This window comes from Triticum aestivum, chromosome 1A (genome assembly GCF_018294505.1).
Source record: "Triticum aestivum cultivar Chinese Spring chromosome 1A, IWGSC CS RefSeq v2.1, whole genome shotgun sequence".
Classification (NCBI taxonomy): Eukaryota; Viridiplantae; Streptophyta; class Magnoliopsida; order Poales; family Poaceae; genus Triticum; species Triticum aestivum.
Window position 1 is genome coordinate 335,631,909 of NC_057794.1, and position 22,093 is coordinate 335,654,001.

Consider the following 22,093-nt stretch of genomic DNA (forward strand, 5'->3'; position numbering starts at 1 on the left):
CATCTCAAGCATCTAAAGTTAGTCCTAGACATTCTAAGGTCACAAAAACTATATGCTAAGATTAGCAAATGCAGTTTTCCTGTCCCTCAAGTGGAGTATTTAGGGCATGTTATCTAAGGATAGGGTCTATCTACAGACCCCCACAAAATAGTTGCCATTAAAGAATGGCCGGCACTTAAGACTATCACTCAGTTGAGGAGTTTTCTTGGTATGGCTGCAGAAAAAGAAGATTTGTCAAGAATTATGGGATCAATTCTAGGCCACTTCATGACTGTCTAAAAAAGATGCATTCCAGTGGTCGGATGCTCAAATTGAGGCCTTCACAACATTGAAGAATTGTCTGGTCACTGCCATTACCTACTTCTACTTGGACTGACATCTCCCTGGATTTCTTTGAGGGTCTTCCCAAATCATTGGGAAAATAAGTCATATTGTTGGTGGTGGACAGGTTCACTAAATATTCTCATTTCATTCCCCTTGCTCACCCTTATACAGTACAATCAGTCTCTCATGCTTTCATGGATAATGTTTTTAAGTGGAATGGATTGCCAAAGTCAATAGTCTCGGATAGAAACTGGATATTCACAAGTAACATGTGGCAGGCCTTCTTCAAAGCACTGCAAGTGAAATTGAGGTTTAGCTCTGCCTATCACCCACAATCAGATGGCCAGACAGAACGTGTGAATCAGTGTGTGGAAAATTACTTGCGTTGCATGGTTTTTCAGCAACCAAGGAAGTGGGCTAGTTTGGATCAAGCAAATGCCACTTGGGAGGATGCCGACTTCATCAAAGGTCTCTTTCCGGAGTTCTATACAGCTCCTATTCATGGTTGGTGCCCTAATTCCAACACTTGACAGTGCTTTGGGGGAGGTATTGTCATATCTGAAGATTACTGTACCTAACTCTCGATTGAATTCAGAGTGCTGCCTTTACTTCATCTGCCGTGAACGGAGCCAAGAGGCTTGCGTTCATTTCTTCAGTTACTCGCCTGTTTACTTTCCCCAGTAGCCCAGGGTCGGGAGCTAGGACTTCTGAGGTGAACAGTCCCTCAAAGTAACCCTGTATCAGAGATGCTAACTGGTCATTACCTTCGATCCTGTTGCCGTTTGAGTCATTCAGAAACTTTATTATGTTCTTCTTTTTTCTCCGTTGCAAAATGATGTGATGAAAGAAGCTCGTATTTCGTCTCCATGGCGGAGCCAATTAGCCCTTCCTCTTTGCAGCCATTAATCCGAGTGCAAACTCTCTCAATTAAGTGTTGGAAGCAGTCGCTCCTATCCACCCCTACCAGGGAGGGGAGCCCCAAGTATTTGTCAGTGAGCGATTCGGTGACAATATTCAGCAGGTTGCATACCTCTTGTCTGTCCCCCCTATTTGTCTAACGGTCCTTGGTAAAACTCTCTTCATTGAAGGCAGTACGTGGGTATCCATCTTATCTACGGTCTGCGGGTCATCCACATGACCAAAACAAAGGGTACAAAAGCAGTGAAACCGATATATCTGTTGAAGGCGATCCCACCGGTCCTATTTATTATGTTGCAATGGCGAGTATCTTTGGACCCCAAAGAGTTGTATAAGTTGGAAAATGGAGATTTTCCTGTGGCATTGGCCGTTGGGCAGCTAGCTATTGCATTTGAAGGCTCCACAGAAAGAACCCGCAGGTACTATTACGACAGGTGGCTTCGAATCCAGTTTGTTAGTCGTTTGCATCTCGGTTAACAAAAATAAGCTTGAATCCCTCCATTCATAGATCAATCAGCTAAAGTTGTTAAAACAATGCCCCGGTAAAAAGGTAACAGAAGGTCGTTCTTTCTTACTCGAAGTTGCACTCAGGTGCTGCCGTTTTAGAGCTAGGCGATATTCTCTGTGTAAACCAGTATCGTATCTGTTCGATATGGACCATTCTATAAGTATAGTCATTTCAGTCTTCCTCAAAGGATCTCCGATCTATTGTGCAACCTTCCCTTCGAAACCCACCCCACATGAATACTTCTACCCCTTATCACAGCTCCAATGCCCACAGGCATCTGTCCCTAGCACAAATCTTTTACTGAAATCAGGGAGAACCAACACAGGGGCCTCAATTAAAGCTTGCTTGAGAACATCAAAGGATTGCTTTGGCTTGTCCACACAAATGGTACTCCTTTCTTTAACAAGTTCGTGAGAGGCTCCTAATTATGTATATACAGGATGAGTCACATCTTGACCGGAGCCATGCGGAGCACAAAAAGTGAAGAGAAAGGATTTGTTCACCACTTTAAGCCAAAAGATAGAAATGAAAGCTGTTCCCACAGAATGAGATTAGATCCCGCAAGTGAGCTATTTATACCGAAGCTTACAAGAAGCAAAGTTGAAACGGGAGCTTTCCCACCACGGCATCCAACTCTTCTCTTCCGTAAGCAAAGGGGCTTTCAACGAGATAGGGAGCTGTACAATTTCACCCATGGGTGGGGCTGGCTCACAATACAACAATTATCGCTACTGATTCCAGATAGAATGTTGATATCGGTGGAAAAGCACTTCTTTCTATGTATAGGGCAGTGAACTAAAAAAAGTGTCCTTTCTCAATGCATAACATTGTATAAGTCAACTCAAGTCGCTTCTTCATCTCCGGGAATCGGGTAAGGTACTTTTGGAACACCAATGGGCATATTACATTAGTATTATTATATTATAGTAAGAAAACTACACTTTAATATATAAACATAAGATTGGAAGAGAAAGAAAGAACCTGAGAAGAGCTTAGTTGGAACTCTTTACCGGGATCATAGGGGCTATGATCCCCTCTCTCTGTCTCGGTCCCAGCCAACGGCATAGCAACACCTACCCTTCCTTCTGATGCAGCCTTCCTGGATCCATAATTTGGCTTCCTCGTTTATTGATTGCTTGCAATCGCCACAACACCATTGAGTGAGCGTCATAGAATCCTCAAGGCGTGAAGTAGAAGTTCTTCGAACCTTGAATGTGTGTGTTCGTGCCCACTCCAAAAGCTACCTATGTCAATCAGTATAGCCAGTAGAGGGATTGGAACAGGTATATTCCTTCTCAGACAGTACTTTAAGACAAACACGGTTCACAAGGTGGATTTTCTATCTATTAGTTGACTACGGAGCTTCCTCATCCCGACCTATCTATATGTGAAAAGCTCTCCGCCAGAATCTTCGTAGTAGTAAGTCGTGGGTTACAAGCTGTCCCTTCCTCAAACCACCCCGCAATAGATATAGGGTTTACCAACCTCAGGCATGGACATAGACACCAGATCATTTTGATCGAGGACCCATTTTTGGAATAAAAAGGATAGAGACCAGACGTAGTTCAATCGGAAGGTCATGCTTTAGAGAAAGACTTGTGTTCTATAGGAACAACTGCCTATGTTCACCCGGCTGCCCTGCCTGTCGCAGAACCGCTGTGAAGCATCCATTCTATTCAATTAGAAATAGCATCTATAACTAGTAGTAGACGGTTGCTTCGAGGTCTCACAGGTCCTGCTTAAGCGAAAATGTAGTTGTGGAAGTAGTCTTGCCCACTTTGCCTTACGCTCATAGAGATCTATAAGTATCCCTCTTGTCTAAGTAGGTAAGTACGCTTGGCCCAGTACTAAACTTTAGCATTAAAGCCAGAGTCCTTCTTTTCATGAATGTTCAGGAAGAAGAGAATCCCTAAGTGAGAATTGAATGCCATCCCATTTCCTAAAGAAAGAGGTTTCCAATATACGTGAATCATGAAAGAACCAATGCTGTAACTTGCTTCATCCGGCATTATAAGTAATCAATGAGATTTTCTTCCTTGAGAACAAAAAGCTACACGAGGAGAGCCTTGTTTACTGATATGTTACTAAAAGACCAGAGGTGATGGCCTCTAAATTGCAGGGTATGGAAAGTGGGTGTTAATCAACAAGATTATCTACATTTGCGGAAACCACTACTGGAATAAAGTTAGATCTTTATTTCATTTAAGGAAAAGTTTCAGGGTTTAGCCACCACTCAGACAGTAGTGAAAAATCAAACTAACTCTAGGCGAAAGTGCACAGAGGATCTGTGATTCCTCCTACCTTATGAGCCCTTATGAAATGCCATTTTGAATGATGGACAAATCATGGGTGTCGGCGGTCTAGTCAGAGCATTTTGGAGTGCCTGAGCGGGCAAAGTAGGTTGACCCCTCCCGAGGGGGGGGGGACAAACGGGCAATTGAACACCATAGGGCACAAACGAATCGCCAGTAACGACCTGTATATATCAGGCAAGAGGTGCTACTCCGACCCGGAATCTTGCGTGATGGTTGGTCACCTTACCAATAATCTTCTTAATGTTGGAGAAAATGAGGATCATTGACTTAAATTGGAATTGATACCTAGACTACTTGGTTCTAGCTTGCCACCCCAGAAGGCAATGTATACACAAGTATAGACTACAGGTAACACTGTAGGGTACAACCTTGGGTAGTCTTAGGGTTTCCCAAGATATGATATGATCGGGTTATTTATTAGAATTGGAAATAGCTAGACGAATAAGTAGGCTTTAAAAGGATGAATAAAGTAGGCCTTCTAACTCAAAGTACTCCTGCTTAAGGAAAGACATGCAACATTGGTGATCAACGTATGGAATTTCCGCTATTCCGTTCCGGGAAAACACTTGTTTTTTCACGTTTTTCCTTCGCTGTTCTTTCCTGGATTTTTTGTTGATGATTCTTCCCCTTAAAAAAGCTTTTCCCTATAAAAAATATGTGGCCCTTTTCTTTCCTGAAAAGGCATTCATTGTTCGTTCTGTGCCAGGAACCAGATTTGAACTGGTGACACGAGGATTTTCAATCCTCTGCTCTACCAACTGAGCTATCCCGACTATTTATTGTGCATCATCCTAGTAGAGTACTTGTATCTATGTCAATTAAAGGGACTAAAAAAGAAAAAAAGTATTCTCAAATTGGACTTAGTAAATATCAGGATAATGATATGGATTGTGAATGACTTACTTAATAATAGGGATTACTTGCCTATACTATAATATGTTCATTTGTATGAATGGGATAAGATCCAAAGAAGTCAGTTCGGATCCGTTTGTGAAAGAGTAGAATAAGAAAGATAGTGAATCTTGTTTGAACCATTAATGAAAAATAGAGGTTGGTACAATAGTTAGGAAGTAAAATGGGCTTTTTATTGGGGATAGAGGGACTTGACTTGAACCCTCACGATTTAGAAAGTCGACGGATTTTCCTCTTACTAGAAATTTCATTGTGGTCGGTAACGTTGGTGAATTAACAGAAACGGAAAGAGAGGGATTCGAACCCTCGGTAAACAAAAGCCTACATAGCAGTTCCAATGCTACGCCTTGAACCACTCGGCCATCTCTCCTACATAATCTTATTATTGACCAGAAACTGAGTGAATAGCGAGTTTTCGTATCACTAAAGTACAGGTACAACCGATCACAGGTTCCATAGGGAGTTTGACTTCCTTTCCAATTTCATATTTCTCAACAACAACTTCTCTCATCCCCACGGATCTATTCAAAATTCTGGAATCGTCCCATGTTTCTATTTCGATTGTATGGCATGGCGTATACACGTTATGCAAACAGAACGTATGGTTACTTTACTCTATTTTCTCATGGCTTGTTAAACCTTTCTTTTTTCTTTTTGGATCATAACCAAATAAAAACTTCTCGAGTTATCAGAATCCATAGTCAAATTCAGTCCTTGGTTATTCAAGTTAGATGAAATAGTAATAGTTTGGCTCACATTGGTATACTACGAAATCCAATCTGATTCAAATATTGAATATCTCTCCTTGTCGGGACAATTTAAGCAGAATAAAATATCTATTATCGATTTTTTAGAATCGAATTAGTCTGTTTTTTTGCTATTTCGTACTGTATAATTCCTTTGTTTATGGGATCATTTTCCCCGAGGGTTTCCAATCAATGGGGGCGTAGTATAGGTAGTTAGAGAGTGTAGGCTCCCCTAGCTTGAATTCTTTTTACCCATTCTTTGAGAGTGATAGGTTTGATTTTTCCGTACCGTAATAGAAGAGCTCAGAAGAAAGACCTAATTATATAAAAACACGACCATTCAAGCTAAAGATCAGAGGATCCGTAATAGGACTCTCATAGACTTGCCGGGAAATAGAAAATTTGGAATCGGCTTTTCTTTTGCGCTAAAAAAACTTGAGGCCTTTTCCCTTATTATATGGCATATCCATACTTTAATAACCTAGTGCCTGATCGATTGAAAGCAATATTTACTGTCAGATAGAGAGATGCTGATAGGAAAAAGGATGGTATTTACTTATTCTCAAGAATATATAGAAAGGGAAAAGCTTAATAGCCACTATTGATCCCCTGAACAGAGCACATGATTCGGGATCAGGTGCGATGTGAAGAGGTAGCCTAGCCTTTTATGAGAGTCAATTGGGAAGTGGAAAGGCAAAACCATTAGTTTAAGTTCCCGGCTTTAGTCCTCTGTGAAGTTCAGTCAACCATTTGAGTCAATTTGGAGTAAATAGTAAGACTTCGGATCGCACCATTCATAATGTTGCATCTCAATACTTGGCATCTTTTTCCCACTGCTGGCTCAGAAATTCGCCTTGGTTTCACCGGAATTCGTTTATTTCGTTCATTAATTCGTTTGATAGCTACGCAGAGGTCTTTCCTTACGACTCCCGTGCTTAATACGAAAAGCGGTTCTTGTGTGAAAAGTGCCAACTGACTATCTCCTTATTTTCTGATTGTTCTTCCGATAGGAATATTCCCTTGATCAGCTAACCTGGCCCAAGCATAACAATAGTGCATTTCCCCTTGATGGTACGATTTACATATCTTCTACCTCTGCTACTTCTGTTCAGGAAGGTTAGTTTAGGCACTCCATCCCTGAGGGCTGCATCAGCTTATCTTTCTAGAAATCCCAGCTATAAGCTAGATCGGTATAAATAGGGCATTAAGCAGCAATAACAGAGATAGCATCCATGAGTTTTTTAATCCATCCTTTAGCATCGCCTGACTCGGACAAGGTGTTTCCTTCCTTCGCAATACCCGGCCAGGGCAATGTAGCTATCCCAATAAGATATGAAAGCTGGGCCACACCTGAGCAAGGAACTTATACATAGAAGTAACAGTAAATGTGCAAGATTTGGACCACTGCCATTTCCTTAAACCATCAATCAACAAATTGAAATAGAGATATCGGTATCTTCCAATCTGCCACAAGGATCTAGTCGCCAGTATCTTTGCCTTCTTCCCAACTTATCCCAGCATTCCTTGTAAGCGTTGCTATCACTATTTCTCCCTCCGGTGGCCTTGAGGCGTCTCGATCAATCGGTGTATCCGCCACAGGACACACCTCCTTCTCTCAACCATCCGAACAAGAAGATTTTAGCACTAACCCTCCTGCAGCTTTCTTTCCGACCGAAGTACCGCTTTTCTTTGCACTACTTTCGAACCGTATCAGGAACAAGAGCTTATGCGTTGCTTTCTTTTCGCAGTACCCGCCCCCAGGGGTCATTACTTGATGAAGAGTGCTTCCCCTTTGAGCACCTTATCTTGGCCATCAATATAATTAATCCATCCTGCCTGTCTAGATATTGCTGTTAATACACAGGTTGATTGTATGACTATGGCATAGTGAGTTCTGGCTCCTAGCTGACATACTGAATACAGCATCGAAGCGGGTCTATCTTATTCCGATGTAACGATTCCATTGAATATTGTGATAGCATCCTTGATTTCAGCTAGCTATTCTCAGTGATATGCTTGCTCCTCTTGGATTTCATTCCATGATAAGTATGTATTGGAAGTTGGAATGCCTAAAGTATTGGTGCATTAGGGTCCTCTTAAGCCTTGTTTCCTTCTTGATCTTACCTTTCCGTTGCTATCACTCGCTCTAGCCTCTCCTGGCCAGAGCTCCCTCTATCAACAACACCCTCACGCGATTGATTCCCTGGATAAGTATGGCTCATATAAGGTATCCTGATCATAGTAATTGTATCATATCTCCTTCTCCTATTGATCTTACCATCCCTCGAGTCCAAGTCTCGGGATGGCGCTTATTAAGGTCCTGTTTCCCCTTGACAGGATCTTCCAGTTCTGGTATCCCTGAAGAGCATTTCCTAGTATGTATTTACTAACCTTAAACGATAGGAGCCGTATTTAGATAGATATCCTATAAATCTATTGATTTTCATTAGCTTGTAAATTCCTTGTGTGAAATAACTCAGAAATTCATTGTGCTAAACTTGTATCTATGCAGTACTGTTTAATGTGGAAGAAGTGTTTTTGTTACTAACAACATAGAAACCATGATACCAGTGCATAAGCATGAAAAACGCACTTTGTGATCAGATTGATCAAGGTTGTAGTCATTCGAATTTACTACTTCGTTAAATGATGGCTGTTTAAAGGTGTCTACCATAGTTTGTTTGGACAATGTCCTTAGTAATCAGGTATGTGACCTTCTTATAACCCACGACATCGGCATGATAGGTGTTAAATACATCCAGTGATGGTGGAGCTAAATCAGCAGGTTTTATATATGGATCCCAAGGTATATACTTATACCAGACAGTACAAAATAACCCTGCGTATACTAGAAAAGCAAAATAACCGTACACATACGACTTAGAATTCTCATCATAAAATGGTATTACTACTTCAACCAACTTGTTTATGATTTCACGTTTCAAAAGGGATTTCAAACCAAGACCGCTATGTGAGAATCGCTGAATAACGTCAAAAGTATCCCTTAAGTAAATATTATCGATAAAAAACAAACCTAGCGAATCATTTATTTCTTTAAACTTATCAAATATATACATTTATATTGTCGCCAGCCTACCTGAGCGTGGAACAAATATTTTATATATACATATTCCATAACTAGAGTTCCATAATTGTGAAAGGTGGTATATGGTCATACGCTAACTCCTATTTGAAAGTCGTGTGGCTCTCTAACAAACATGGAAAACAAACCTATCCTCGGCATCCAACTGTTATAAAAGAATGGAAGCACAATTGTTGTTGGACCTATAAACCCTATTATTTTGGCAATAAAACCATTTAGACCTCTTTGATCTAAATTGGTAAATGTTTTTCGATTTTTCACAAATCTATCAATAGGTGAATTCAAGTAGGAAGTCCAACCATTGTTGGAACTATCTCCACCGTTTGAACTACCACCACCCCATATAAAATGGTGGATTATACCATGATCATCGTGCTTAGGTGCACTAGTTTTCACATTTGGATTTGTTCCATCATTAGTGGAACTAGAACCATCATTAGGGTTAGGGGAAGTAGAAGTAGATGCATCATTGTTGATAGGTTCTTTAGCTCCTTCCTCATCCGTTATATCTTTTTTCTTGGATTTCTTATTATTGTGGAGTTTTTTATCATCATCTTTTTCCCCGTCTCTATTGTATAACGAATTAAGTATCTTCTTAATGGATTGAAAGAATTTCTTCATGATAACAGTATTTTCTATTACTCTCTTATTGGTGGATTTCCTCCGCTTAATTTCGAAATTTACCCAGCCTTTTGAGTACTAGGATCTCCCCCTTATCCTAGCAGATCGGTACCCAGACCATATCCTTGGGCGGCTCGGATGTATCTATCTTTTCGTTCAGATCACATCATCTCGAGCGCGGAATCTTATTAGTGGATCAGAAGACTATGGTGACCCGTAGATCTTCAGATGTTGATTTGCAGAGCAGGGCCGGAATGCGGGGATTGCATTCTTCGAAAAGTATCATATCTTCTTTCCCTAGGGAGAAAGCAGAAACCAGAAACGAGTGGAGGTTCGATCTCTCACCCAAAGCAATTGGGGCTGGTGGAATCTTCCCCTATAGACTCCGAAAAATCATCCTGTACCTTTCCCCTATAGACTCCGAAAAAGCAGCGTGTACCTTTCCCTAAATCCTTCTCCCGTGCATGCTATTCTCGTGTTCCGTGATTAGAAAAGACCTGTTTCTTGTTTTCTTTGAGGTAATAAACGAGCTGCATCCCGCTTTGGCTATCTTGATGTGGAATCTATCGTTGAACACCCATGAATGCAGGTAGAAGGTGTTTTTTCTTAACTCTTTCCAGACCTCAGCTTGATTGGACTTCGTCAGCTCTTGTCGTTCAGCTTCCTCTCTCCTCTCTCATCTTGTCTCTCCGTAGACGGCGTTAAAAAGTAAACAGACTTAAAGCAAAGTAGGTTCGATCCTTGTGTTCTATTATATGAAGTAGAAGAAGAAAGAGCCGGGGGATGGTCTTGGCACCCATGGGTTAATGGTGAAAGCGTTCAAGGAAATAGGGAATGGAATATTCAAATCGATCAGAAGTGCCATGCTTTATGTAATCAGGCTGAAGGCTAACATCTCGTGAGTAGGCCGAGCTAGGATAAGAATTCCAATCAAAAAAGAAGTATGAATTGGGCCCAAAATCATTACTTTACTACCTATGTCGCGTGTCGCGCCACCTAGTACGATAGACTTTTTGCGGGAAAAGAGCAGGTTTTGCCCCAACTTGGACCCAGGGAAACCAAAGAAGAGCTAGTTTCGCCCTGTTTAGTTAGCGGTGGATGAGCTGATTTCTTTTCACTTCTGTTTCAGAGATACAAAACAAAAGTAAAGTGTAGAACGCAATGTTTGAGCTCCAGGCTTTTACGATTCTTCCGATTGACTTCTCTTCTCTGCTCCTAGCTCCGAATGCCAGTATGTAGAGAAGTGATGGAAAGGGTTGTGCTCTTTCATTTCAGAAACTTCTAACCAAAATAGGAATGTTAGAATAGAATATTTAGATACAGGTCCCTTATGAATACTGTACTGAGTAAGATTCATTGAAGAAATGCTTCTCCGAAGCAATAAGTTTGTGGCACAAGCATAGTCTTCTGCTAACCTAGCCTTTCCCATCTTTCTATTAAAACGAATGTAGCTAACGTGAACTAAAAGCAAGCTCTTGTTCGAGGAAGTAGAAATTGTTAGTTGTTGCTAGCTTGAACTGAGTTGTTCTTGTTGGTGCTAGGGTTGCCAAGGGAGTTGTAGCGAGATGCTGCTAATGCAGCTATTTCTGATGTCCGGACGATGCAGCGGAAGTGAAAAGAAAAAGATATGATGCTTAGACCGTTCAGACAGGGATGATGGATTTCTAGATATAGGGTTTATTTGAATGTCTGGCCAAATGCTTACTTTCGTTATGCTTGTCCTGCAAAGCTGGATCTATGGTTCGGTTGCTTTGAATGTCTGTTCCGCCTCTGACCCGGACCTTACCTCTTTCTTGACTCGGTTTTTCACAGGGGCATCGAATTCTTTGACAAAAGAAACGCCAGTTTCAAAAGGAATGGCACCGAAAGGTGTCAGATGATGATTGAACTGAACTATCTAAATCTGAAACCGCCGACCCGACTCGTGCTTTTTTGGACTCCGCTTTTGCAGGATCCTGTGAGGCATCGAATTCTTTGGCAAGTCTCTTCTTGCTAGTGTTGTATGCGTTTTATTCCTTCGCCCGACATGCTTTCATGATAAAAGAATCATAGCAACATAGAGTGAGGTTCCATAGGTTGATGAGCCTGATCAGTCGTGTAAGATATTTACTACAGCCGTCTTAGATGGCCCCAGGTATCCTCTTCGGCTTGATCTTTCCTTTGCTTCGATCGCCAACTTGCACTTCCTTATTCCACTATTGCGATATCTTTGTCCTGGACAAAGACCAAGAGCTGGTGCAGGTGAAAGAATAGCTTATGGGGCTGGAGTCAAAGGAGCTTTCATAGACATAGAAATCATAATAGAAAGAGCAGGTCTGCGAGCAGCGAGTGCCCTTTGTAAGTTGCGAGCCTGCCTTACCCCCCCCCCTTTCTTTTTTGAATTAGAAAGAAGGGGATGAATTAGAAAGAAAGAGATCAGGTTATTTATGATCGGAGAAAAGGAAGGGGTGTGGTTGATGTGTCACTAGGGAACCCGTACGAAGGGGAGACGACCGACCTCATTCACATCTGAAATCGCCAACATGAACACAAACGAAATTGTCTGAATTTCGTATAGAAAGAAAAAAAGGAAACAAGTAAAAAAGCGTGGTCCCCGGGGATAGGTACTTCGTCCGGCGCGGTATCACTGCTGAGCGATCGCTCGCTATCTGGAAATGGAGTGTTAGTTTCAAATAGAGATTGTGTGGGTGTGAAGTGTACTGAAGATCGAGGTTTTTCTTCTTACTAACTTTGTCAAAGAGGCTAAAAAAACAATAAATGACCAACGAAACTTCGAGTGAGTAGGATAAGGAGGAATAGTCAGAGGATCTAAGAAGGGAATTAGAGAAAAAAGAGCAGCAGGTCAGTAATAACACCTAGGCTTTTGAATTAACTCTGCGATTTGGAAGACGGAGGAAATGAAAGTAGAAGAAGTTATCGAAACTCGGAACCACATGTTCAATCTTTTTTTAGTGGTTTCCCCAGAGATCTTTATCATTAACACAACCTTCATTTTGCTCATTCATGGAGTTGTATTTAGTACCTCTAAGAAAGATGATTATCCACCGTTAGTTAGTAATATGAGTTGGCTTGGATTACTTAGTGTTGCGCGCCTAGGAGGGCAGCGCGCTTGGGATGCGGAGGAGCTATTATCACCCAGATCCCTAACCTAATGCGGCCGGACCGCAGGGAACCTTAGCATGGGGGGACGTCCTAATCCTTTTGCCGCCGCAAGGCCGGCTAATCGTACGCAGCAGGAGCAAGGGAACTCCCCTGGTTCAGGAAGGCACATGAGTCCGAACGTTATTATGAATGTGCGACCGACACTACACTAGTAGGTACCTGTGCATGCAGGTGAGGCGTCGGTCGGTCCTAGAAACGGCGGCAGCTAGCAAGGAGTTAACGACCGGACGTGCTGCAACCTAGGGATCACCAGGCAGCTCTTTCGCTCTATAGGGATATTGGGGGGGGGCATAGCACAATTCTTCTTGGAGGAGGGTTTTGGTTTGCCCAGGTGACTGATCCTGCCATAATATACTCCCGCCAATTCTATTGCACCGGCAACCGAAGTCGAACATACATACGACGATCTTCATGCGTGAAGGGACGGGAGGAAAGAAAGGGCGGTAGATGATAATGCGAAAGGGCGCCGCGTCTGGCTTGATAGTAAAGCCAAATAAAGACGCCCCAAGACAAGATACAACTGTTGGGAAGGGGACATGATCAATAGAACCTGGATGGATCCGGGCTGGGATAGTGGCGCCCATTCCTAACCAGTTCTGAAAAGGTTCGCTCATGCTGGAGGTACTAACCACTTAGTGATCGGTCCGCTAGTTCACGCAAATCCGAAGAAGTTATCACGGACGAGCCACATGCAGGGAAACTTGCACGTGTGGTTCTGGCCGGGCTTTCCTTCGGTATCTAATAACCTTGCTTCTGCTCGCCGCTGGCGCACCTCTCCTAACTATTTCCCATTTATTCTGGAATAATTTTTTTAGGAGGGACAATTTTACATATTTCTACCAAATCCTTCTATTATTAAGTACGGCTGGTACCATTTCGATATGTTTTGATTTTTTCGAAAAAGAGAGGTTTGATGCTTATGAATTCATTGTATTAATTCCACTTCCTACTCGCAGTATGCTCTTAATGATCCCGGCTCATGATTAATTTGCCATGTATTTAGCTATTGAGCTTCAAAGTTTATGTTTTTATGTGATCGCAGCATCAAAAAGAAAGTCTGAATTTTCCACGGAAGCCGGCTCAAAATATTTGATCTGAGGTGCATTTCCCTCTGGAATATTATTGTTCGGGTGCGACCGGACTACTACCGATCAATTTTTTGGAACTTATTTATAGACTTGTAGAGACCCTCTACGTAGTTGTAATTCTAGGGCAATCGATCCACTTTCCCCATAGCCCTAAGGCTGTGTCTCGATCTCCTACGTGCGAAAGATAAGATACGGGAGACGGGGTCCTATGGTATGGGTCTTCGACCCTTGGTCTAATTCCACGACGGAGAGTCGGCGTGGCGTAAAGTGAAGATTGGGGGGAATAGAGCAAAATCCCCGTCTGGGGTATTCTGAAGGTGTAACCTAGGCAACGAAAAAGGGGCCCGATACTTCAACTAAAGGAGCGACCTGTTGGTTCACCAAACCCCGACCCAATGTCACACGTTCTCCAGGTCCGAAGGGATCCGGTGCCCAACTACCGACTCCTCCCGGAATTGCGTTATCGGAGCCGAGCCAGGAATAGCCGTTATTGGACACCTACCACTTTTCACCGATTAGAGAGGCCCTCTTTAATACATTAAGAAAATATGTTCACAGGGGCCAGAAAGACTCGGGCATAGGAACTTAGACCACCTATACGCTGGTAAACGAAAACCACCTCGACCGGATCTACCGAACGAAGAAGGCTGCCCCGTCGAAAGAATTAACACGCCAAAAGGGCCACCAGCTTTCCCCCAAATAGGGGAGATCCGCTGCTTACTGCTCACGGAAACATCCGACCTTATGGTCAAGTCGTCCGCCTATCTTTCTGATCTCATTCGTTTTCCGATCGCATAATAAGTCATGAGATCAAAAAAGAAATGTGAGAATGTAGTTACAGATGTAAAAAAAGTCAATATCTCGTTCTCTTGTTCTTAAATCATGAATTGGATGATGTGCGTTTCATCAAGTATGAACATATTGCATTTTTTGCTATGCAATTTCAGTACCGGATCGACGTCCATTTATTTCTGTGTCCTCATCCGCGTGTATGTCTGTGTTAGATAGGCTCTGGAAGGCCTTACTTTACTAACAGGTAGGGCGTGTTACTTTTATTCTTTTTTTGCTGCTTACCCGCATGTTTAGATTATTTACTTGCCCTTTCACTTTTTCTTCGGCTGTCACCAACTTTGTTCAATGCTAGTCCCTAACCCATGAATAAGGGCTCCGCTGGCTACCGGGTTCAGAGAAGTTTGTAAGCTCTTTCTCTTTTTTCGTTTTTCGCCACCTCCTGTGTCTTTCCGTTTAAGGTCTTTAATTCGGCATTAGCTTCGTTAGAGAAAGCCATGCGTGAACTACAAAGCATGGGATCCTGAACACCACGAAAGAAAACGTACTACTTTTCAATAAGGTCTGACTTCAGAGAGGAGAGACATGAACTTGTTTTAGGCGTAGAAAAGGCATACGGTATGAAAGATTGATTGAAAAGAGGTAGGGACTGGTCTCGCTGCTAAGGGAGAAGGAGACCTCTGTCGGAGCAAGCTAAAGAGCCCACTTTATATCGTCGATTTCAGGTAAGGCACTCGATCAAGCCTATACATCCGGGAATTTAGCTCCAAACAAGACGACTTGCTTTGCTGCATTTCTTGGGCCGGGGCTTTACTTGATTTTGGCGAAAGAAAGGCCATATGATCTACTTTCTGGTGCCAGTCCCTTCACAAAGATAGCCCCTTCTTGCTCTTATTCTTATTCTTATTCTTATTCTTATTCGGTGGAATACAAGAGTTCTGAAGCTCCTTTCTTTCAAGTGAAAGTTGCCTATCTTTCTTGGTTCGGAATCCAATCCAGTTGAAAACAAACAATTGCCCGATGGCAAAGTCAGATGAAAGGCTAGGAGTGTAAACCACGTACGAGCGTGGCGCAGAAAGCAAAATGTTTTGCAGCGAGTCAAGCGTAATACGATCAAAAGGAAATGGGGTCGATGCTAAAACTCAAACAGTTCCCTAGAGGGGGCCCCGGGTTGAAAGAGCGAGCTACATTCTTTCATAGAAGACAGAAAATAAGAGGACTGATGCTTTCTTACTTCATCTTAATATAGGGATTATAGCATTGGAATTATGGAATTTGAATGGATTGAGTACATCAAGATGAAGAAATTAACGTAATAAGCGATATTCTCAAAAGATTCGGTCATGCCAGAAACCTCAATGTGCATGGCACTAAAAAAGGGTACAAAGAACCTGAGATGCAAGTAATGGCTCAATAGCCGGGGAAACACTAAATAAAGACAAGTGGTTTACCATCAGAACAAACACGGTTCTACTTGGCACAAACACTAACTAAAACATAAAAACTCAATCATAACAGAGGCTAGATAAATTATTTATTACTAAACAGGAACAAAAAGCAAGGAACAAAAATAAAGTTGGGTTGCCTCCCAACAAGCGCTATCATTTAACGCCCCTAGCTAGGCATGATGATTTTAATGATGCTCACATAAAAGATTAGAATTGAAACATAAAGAGAGCATCATGAAGAATATGACTAGCACATTTAAGTCTAACCCTCTTCCTATGCATAGGGATTTTGTGAGCAAACAACTTATGGGAACAATAATCAACTAGCATAGGAAGGCAAGACAAGCATAACTTCAAAACTTTAAGCACATAGAGAGGAAACTTGATATTATTGCAATTCCTACAAGCATATGTTCCTCCCTCATAATAATTTTCAGTAGCATCATGAACGAATTCAACAATATAACCATCACATAAAACATTCTTTTCATGATCTACAAGCATAGAATTTTTATTACTCTCCACATAAGCAAAATTCTTCTCATTCGAAATAGTGGGAGTATCATAAGAAACTCGAATACTATAAATTGTTTCCACATTAAAAGAGTAATGTTCAGAAAAGGGGTAACCATAATCATGACAAGTTTTATAAATATAATCACTACTTTTTATAGCATAAGTATCATCACAATAATCATCATAAGTAGGAGGCATGCTATCATCATTATAAATTTGCATATCAAAACTTGGGAGACTAAAAATATCATCTTCATTAAACGGAGCATCCCCAAGCTTGGGACAAACAATAATTGCAGCAAATATATTCTCAAAAACATCATCTTCACCAATCATAGCATCCCCAAGCTTGGGCCTTTTCATATCATAAGCATAATCACTCTCATCATTAATAGTATGGATAGCACCAATAGTATAGCAATTATCATATTCTACCAAGCAAGTGCCAAAAAGATTTTCAAGACCATAAGAAGTATCATTATCTTCCACAATTATATTTTTCATGAGGCACAATAGTAATATGAGCAGCATTATTTGGGAGATATATATTTTTACCTCTCTTCCTTTTTCTTTTCTTCTTCTTCACCACATCATGTGTGGGTTGAATCCTCTTTTTGGAGCTCCTTATTAATGAGATTGGTTGAATAGGAGGCTCCTCCTCGTTACCTGATTCATCATAAGAAATAATAGAAGGGTATTGGGAAGTCTCTTCCCTTTCGTTAGTATTCTCTTCATACTCTATTTTTTTTGTTTTCTTTATGTAATTGGCAATATAAGGATTTTCAATGCAATTCACCGCACAATACATATAAATTTCCTCTAGATCAAAACCAAGAAGTTTATAACGGGCAAATTCTGGAAGATGCTTAGTTATACGTTTCATTTCTTCGTAACCCATAAGCAAACTGAGTTCATTATAATGTGCAAGGGAAATCAAGTCATCACAATTTTGGACATGATTAGATCATGAAACAATTTGCATCGGATAGCTAAATGACCCTGTTCATTGCAAAGTCCACAAGTACGGCCAAGAAAATTTAAATTTTCAGCACAATCATCTAGCCTTTCTTGCAACAATTTAGTTTCTAAGTACTTATGCCTCTTGCAATATCTATCTTCCCTATTTGGTGTGTACTTACAAACCCAATGCACTCCACAAAAATTGACATGTTTATAGGAGACATTTTCATCATAACTAGTGCAATCATCATTAGTACCATGGATATTCAAGGAGTTCATACTAACAACATTGCAATCATGCTCATCATTCAAAGATTTAGTGCCAAACATTTTAATGCATTCTTCTTCTAACACTTTGGCACAATTTTCCTTTCCATCATACTCACGAAAGATATTAAAAAGATGAAGCGTATGAGGTAGACTCAATTCCATATTTTTTGTAGTTTTCTTTTTTTAACTAAACTAGTGCTAAAACAAGAAACAAAAAGATTCGATTGCAAGATATAAAGATATACCTTCAAGCGCTAACCTCCCCGACAATGGCGCCAGAAAAGAGCTTGATGTCTACTACACAACCTTCTTCTTGTAGACGTTGTTGGGCCTCCAAGTGCAGAGGTTTGTAGGGCAGTAGAAAATTTCCCTCAAGTGGCTGACCTAAGGTTTATCAATCCGTAGGAGGCGTAGGATGAAGATGGTCTCTCTCAAGCAACCCTACAACCAAATAACAAAGAGTCTCTTGTGTCCCCAACACACCCAATACAATGGTAAATTGTATAGGTGCACTAGTTCAACGAAGAGATGGTGATACAAGTGCAATATGGATAGTAGATAAAGGTTTTTGTAATCTGAAATTATAAAAACAGCAAGGTAACTAATGATAAAAGTGAGCATAAACGGTATTGCAATGCTAGGAAACAAGTCCTAGGGTTTATACTTTCACTAGTTCAAGTTCTCTCAACAATAATAACATAATTGGATCATATAACTATCCCTCAACATGCAACAAAGAGTCACTCCAAAGTCACTAATAGCGGAGAACAAATGAAGAGATTATGGTAGGGTACGAAACCACCTCAAAGTTATTCTTTCCAATCAATTCGTTGGGCTATTCCTATAAGTGTCACAAACAGCCCTAGAGTTCATACTAGAATAAAACCTTAAGACACAAATCAACCAAAACCCTAGTGTCACCTAGATACTCCAATGTCACCTCAAGTATCCGTGGGTATGATTATACGATATGCATCACACAATCTCACATTCATCTATTCAAACCAACACAAAGTACTTCAAAGAGTGCCCCAAAGATTCTACCGGAGAATCAAGACGAAAACGTGTGCCAACCCCTATGCATAGGTTCATGGGCAGAACCCGCGAGTTGATCACCAAAACATACATCAAGTGAATCACGTGATATCCCATTGTCCCCACAGATACGCACGACAAGACATACATCAAGTGTTCTAAAATCTTTAAAGACTCAATCCGATAAGATAACTTCAAAGGGGAAACTCAATCCATTACAAGAGAGTAGAGGGGGAGGAGAAACATAATATCCAACTATAATAGCAAAGCTCGCGATACATCAAGATCGTACCACCTCAAGAACATGAGAGAGAGAGAGAGAGATCAAACACACAACTACTGGTACATGCCCTCAGCCCTGAGGGAGAACTACTCCCTCCTCGTCATGGAGAGCACCGGGATGATGAAGATGGCCACCGGAGAGAGATTCCCCCTCCGGCAGGGTGCCGAAACGGGTCTAGATTGGTTTTCGGTGGCTACAGAGGCTTCTGGCGGCGGAACTCCCGATCTATTGTGTTCCCCGATAGTTTTAGGGTATATGGATATATATATATAGGCGGAAGAAATACATCAGGGGAGCCACGAGGGTGGAGGGCACGCCCAGGGGGGTGGGCGTGCCCCCCTGCCTTGTGGCTTCCTCGTTGATCCCCTGACGTGCACTCCAAGTCTCATGTATTGCTTCCTTTCCAGAAATAACTTTTCCGAAGGTTTCATTCCGTTTGGACTCCGTTTGATATTCCTTTTCTTCGAAACCCTAAAACAAGGAAAAAACAGAAACTGGCACTGGGCTCTAGGTTAATAGGTTAGTCCCAAAAATCATATAAAATATCATATAAATGCATATAAAACATCCAAGGTTGATAATATAATAGCATGGAACAATAAAAAATTATAGATACGTTGGAGACGTATCAATCACTCATGCTTCACTTATATTATTTTGAGAATCCTTTAGAACAACATGGTAATTTGCTTTGGTTATGAAATTAGTCCTAATATGATAGGCATCCAAGATGGGTATAATAAAAACTATCATAAAAAGTGCATTGAGTACTAGGAGAAGTTTGATACTTGATAATTGTTTTGAGATATAAAGATGGTGATATTAGAGTTTTGCTAGTTGAGTAGTTGTGAATTTGAGAAATACTTGTGTTGAAGTTTGCAAGTCCCATAGCATGCACGTATGGTAACCGTTGTGTAACAAATTTGAAACATGAGGTGTTCTTTGATTGTCTTCCTTATGAGTGGCGGTCGGGGACGAGCGATGGTCTTTTCCTACCAATCTACCCCCCTAGGAGCATGCGTGTAATGCTTGGTTTTTGATGACTTGTAGATTTTTGCAATAAGTATGTGAGGTCTTTATGACTAATGTTGAGTCCATGGATTATACGCACTCTCACCTTCAATCATTGCTAGCCTCTTCGGTACCATGCATTGCCCTTTCTCACCTTGAGAGTTGGTGCAAACTTCGCCAGTGCATCCAAACCCCGTGATATGATATGCTCTGTCACACATAAGCCTCCTTATATCTTCCTCAAAACAGACACCATACCTACCTATTATGGCATTTCCATAGCCATTCCAAGATATATTGCCATGCAACTTTCCAGTGTTTCATTTATGACACACTTCATCATTGTCATATTGCTTTGCATGATCATGTAGTTCACATCGTATTTGTGGCAAAGCCACCATGCATAATTTATCATACATGTCACTCTTGATTCATTGCCCTTCCCGGTACACCGCCGAAGGCATTCATACAGAGTCATATTTTGTTCTAGTATCGAGTTGTAAATAAATAGAAGTGTGATGATCATCATTAATAGAGCGTTGTCCCAAATAAAAAAAGAGAAAGGCCAAATAAAAAAAGAAGGCCCAAAAAAAGGAAAAAAATAAATAAAAAGGGACAATGCTACTATCCTCTTTTTCCACACTTGTGCTTCAAAGTAGCACCATGATCTTTATGATAGAGAGTCTCTTGTTTTGTCACTTTCATATACTAGTGGGAATTTTTCATTATAGAACTTGGCTTGTATATTCCAAAAATGGGCTTCCTCAAATGCCCTAGGTCTTCGTGAGCAAGCAAGTTGGATGCACACCCACTTAGTTTCTTTTGTTGAGCTTTCATACATTTATAGCTCTGGTGCATCTGTTGCATGGCAATCCCTACTCCTTGCATTGACATCAATTCATGGGCATCTCCCTAGCCCGTTGATTAGCCGCGTCGATGTGAGACTTTCTCCTTTTTTGTCTTCTCCACACAACCTCCATCATCATATTCTATTCCACCCATAGTGCTATATCCATGGCTCACGCTCATGTATTGCGTGAAAGTTGAAAAATGTTTGAGATTACTAAAGTATGAAACAATTGCTTGACTTGCCATCGGGTTTGTGCATGATGAGAGCATTCTTGTGTGACGAAAATTGAGCATGACCAAACTATATGATTTTATAGGGATGAACTTTCTTTTGCCATGTTATTTTGAGAATACATGATTGCTTAGTTAGTATGCTTGAAGTATTATTATTTTTATGTAAATATTAAACGTTTGTCTTGAATCTTTTGGATCTGAACATTCAGGCCACAATATAGAAAATTACATTGGGAATTATTCTAGGTAGCATTCCACATCAAAAATTCTATTTTTATCATTTACCTACTCGAGGACGAGCAGGAATTAAGCTTGGGGATGCTTGATACGTCTCCAATGTATCTATAATTTTTTATTGTTCCATGCTATTGTATTATCTATTTTGGATGTTTAATGAGCTTATTTATACACTTTTATATTATTTTTGGGACTAACCTACTAACCCAAGGCCTAGTGCAAATTGCGATTTTTTTGCCTATTTCAGTGTTTCGTAAAAAAGGAATATCAAGCAGAATGAAACCTTCGGGAGAGTTATTTTTGGAACAAACATGATTTAGGGGACTTGGAGTGGACGTCAAGAAATCAACGAGGAGGCCACAAGGCAGGGAGGCGCGCCTGCCCCCCTAGGCGTGCCCCCCACCCTCGTGTGCCCCTCGTAGCTCCACCGACCTACTTCTTCCTCCTATATATATCCATATACCCCGAAAACATCCAGGAGCACCACGAAACCCTATTTCCACCGCCGCAACCTTTTGTACCCAAGAGATCCCATCTTGGGGCCTTTTCCGGAGCTCTACCTGAGGGGGAATCAATCACGGAGGGCTTCTACATCAACACCATAGCCTCTCCTATGATGTGTGAGTAGTTTACCTCAGACCTTCGGGTCCATAGTTATTAGCTAGATGGATTCTTCTCTCTTTTTGGATCTCAATACAAAGTTCTCCTCGATCTTTTTGGAGATCTATTCGATGTAACTCTTTTCGCAGTGTGTTTGTCGAGAT

At 41.1% G+C, this 22,093-nt stretch overlaps 2 non-coding genes across 2 annotated transcripts; both read right to left on the reverse strand.

The window, feature by feature from the left end:
- Nucleotides 1–4,765: 4,765 nt before the first annotated feature.
- Nucleotides 4,766–4,838, reverse strand: TRNAF-GAA (transfer RNA phenylalanine (anticodon GAA)). Its single transcript has one exon. It is a non-coding gene; the product is annotated as a tRNA-Phe (tRNA).
- Nucleotides 4,839–5,260: 422 nt separating this feature from the next.
- On the reverse strand, nt 5,261–5,347 carry TRNAS-GGA (transfer RNA serine (anticodon GGA)). The gene has a single exon. It is a non-coding gene; the product is annotated as a tRNA-Ser (tRNA).
- Nucleotides 5,348–22,093: the final 16,746 nt, after the last annotated feature.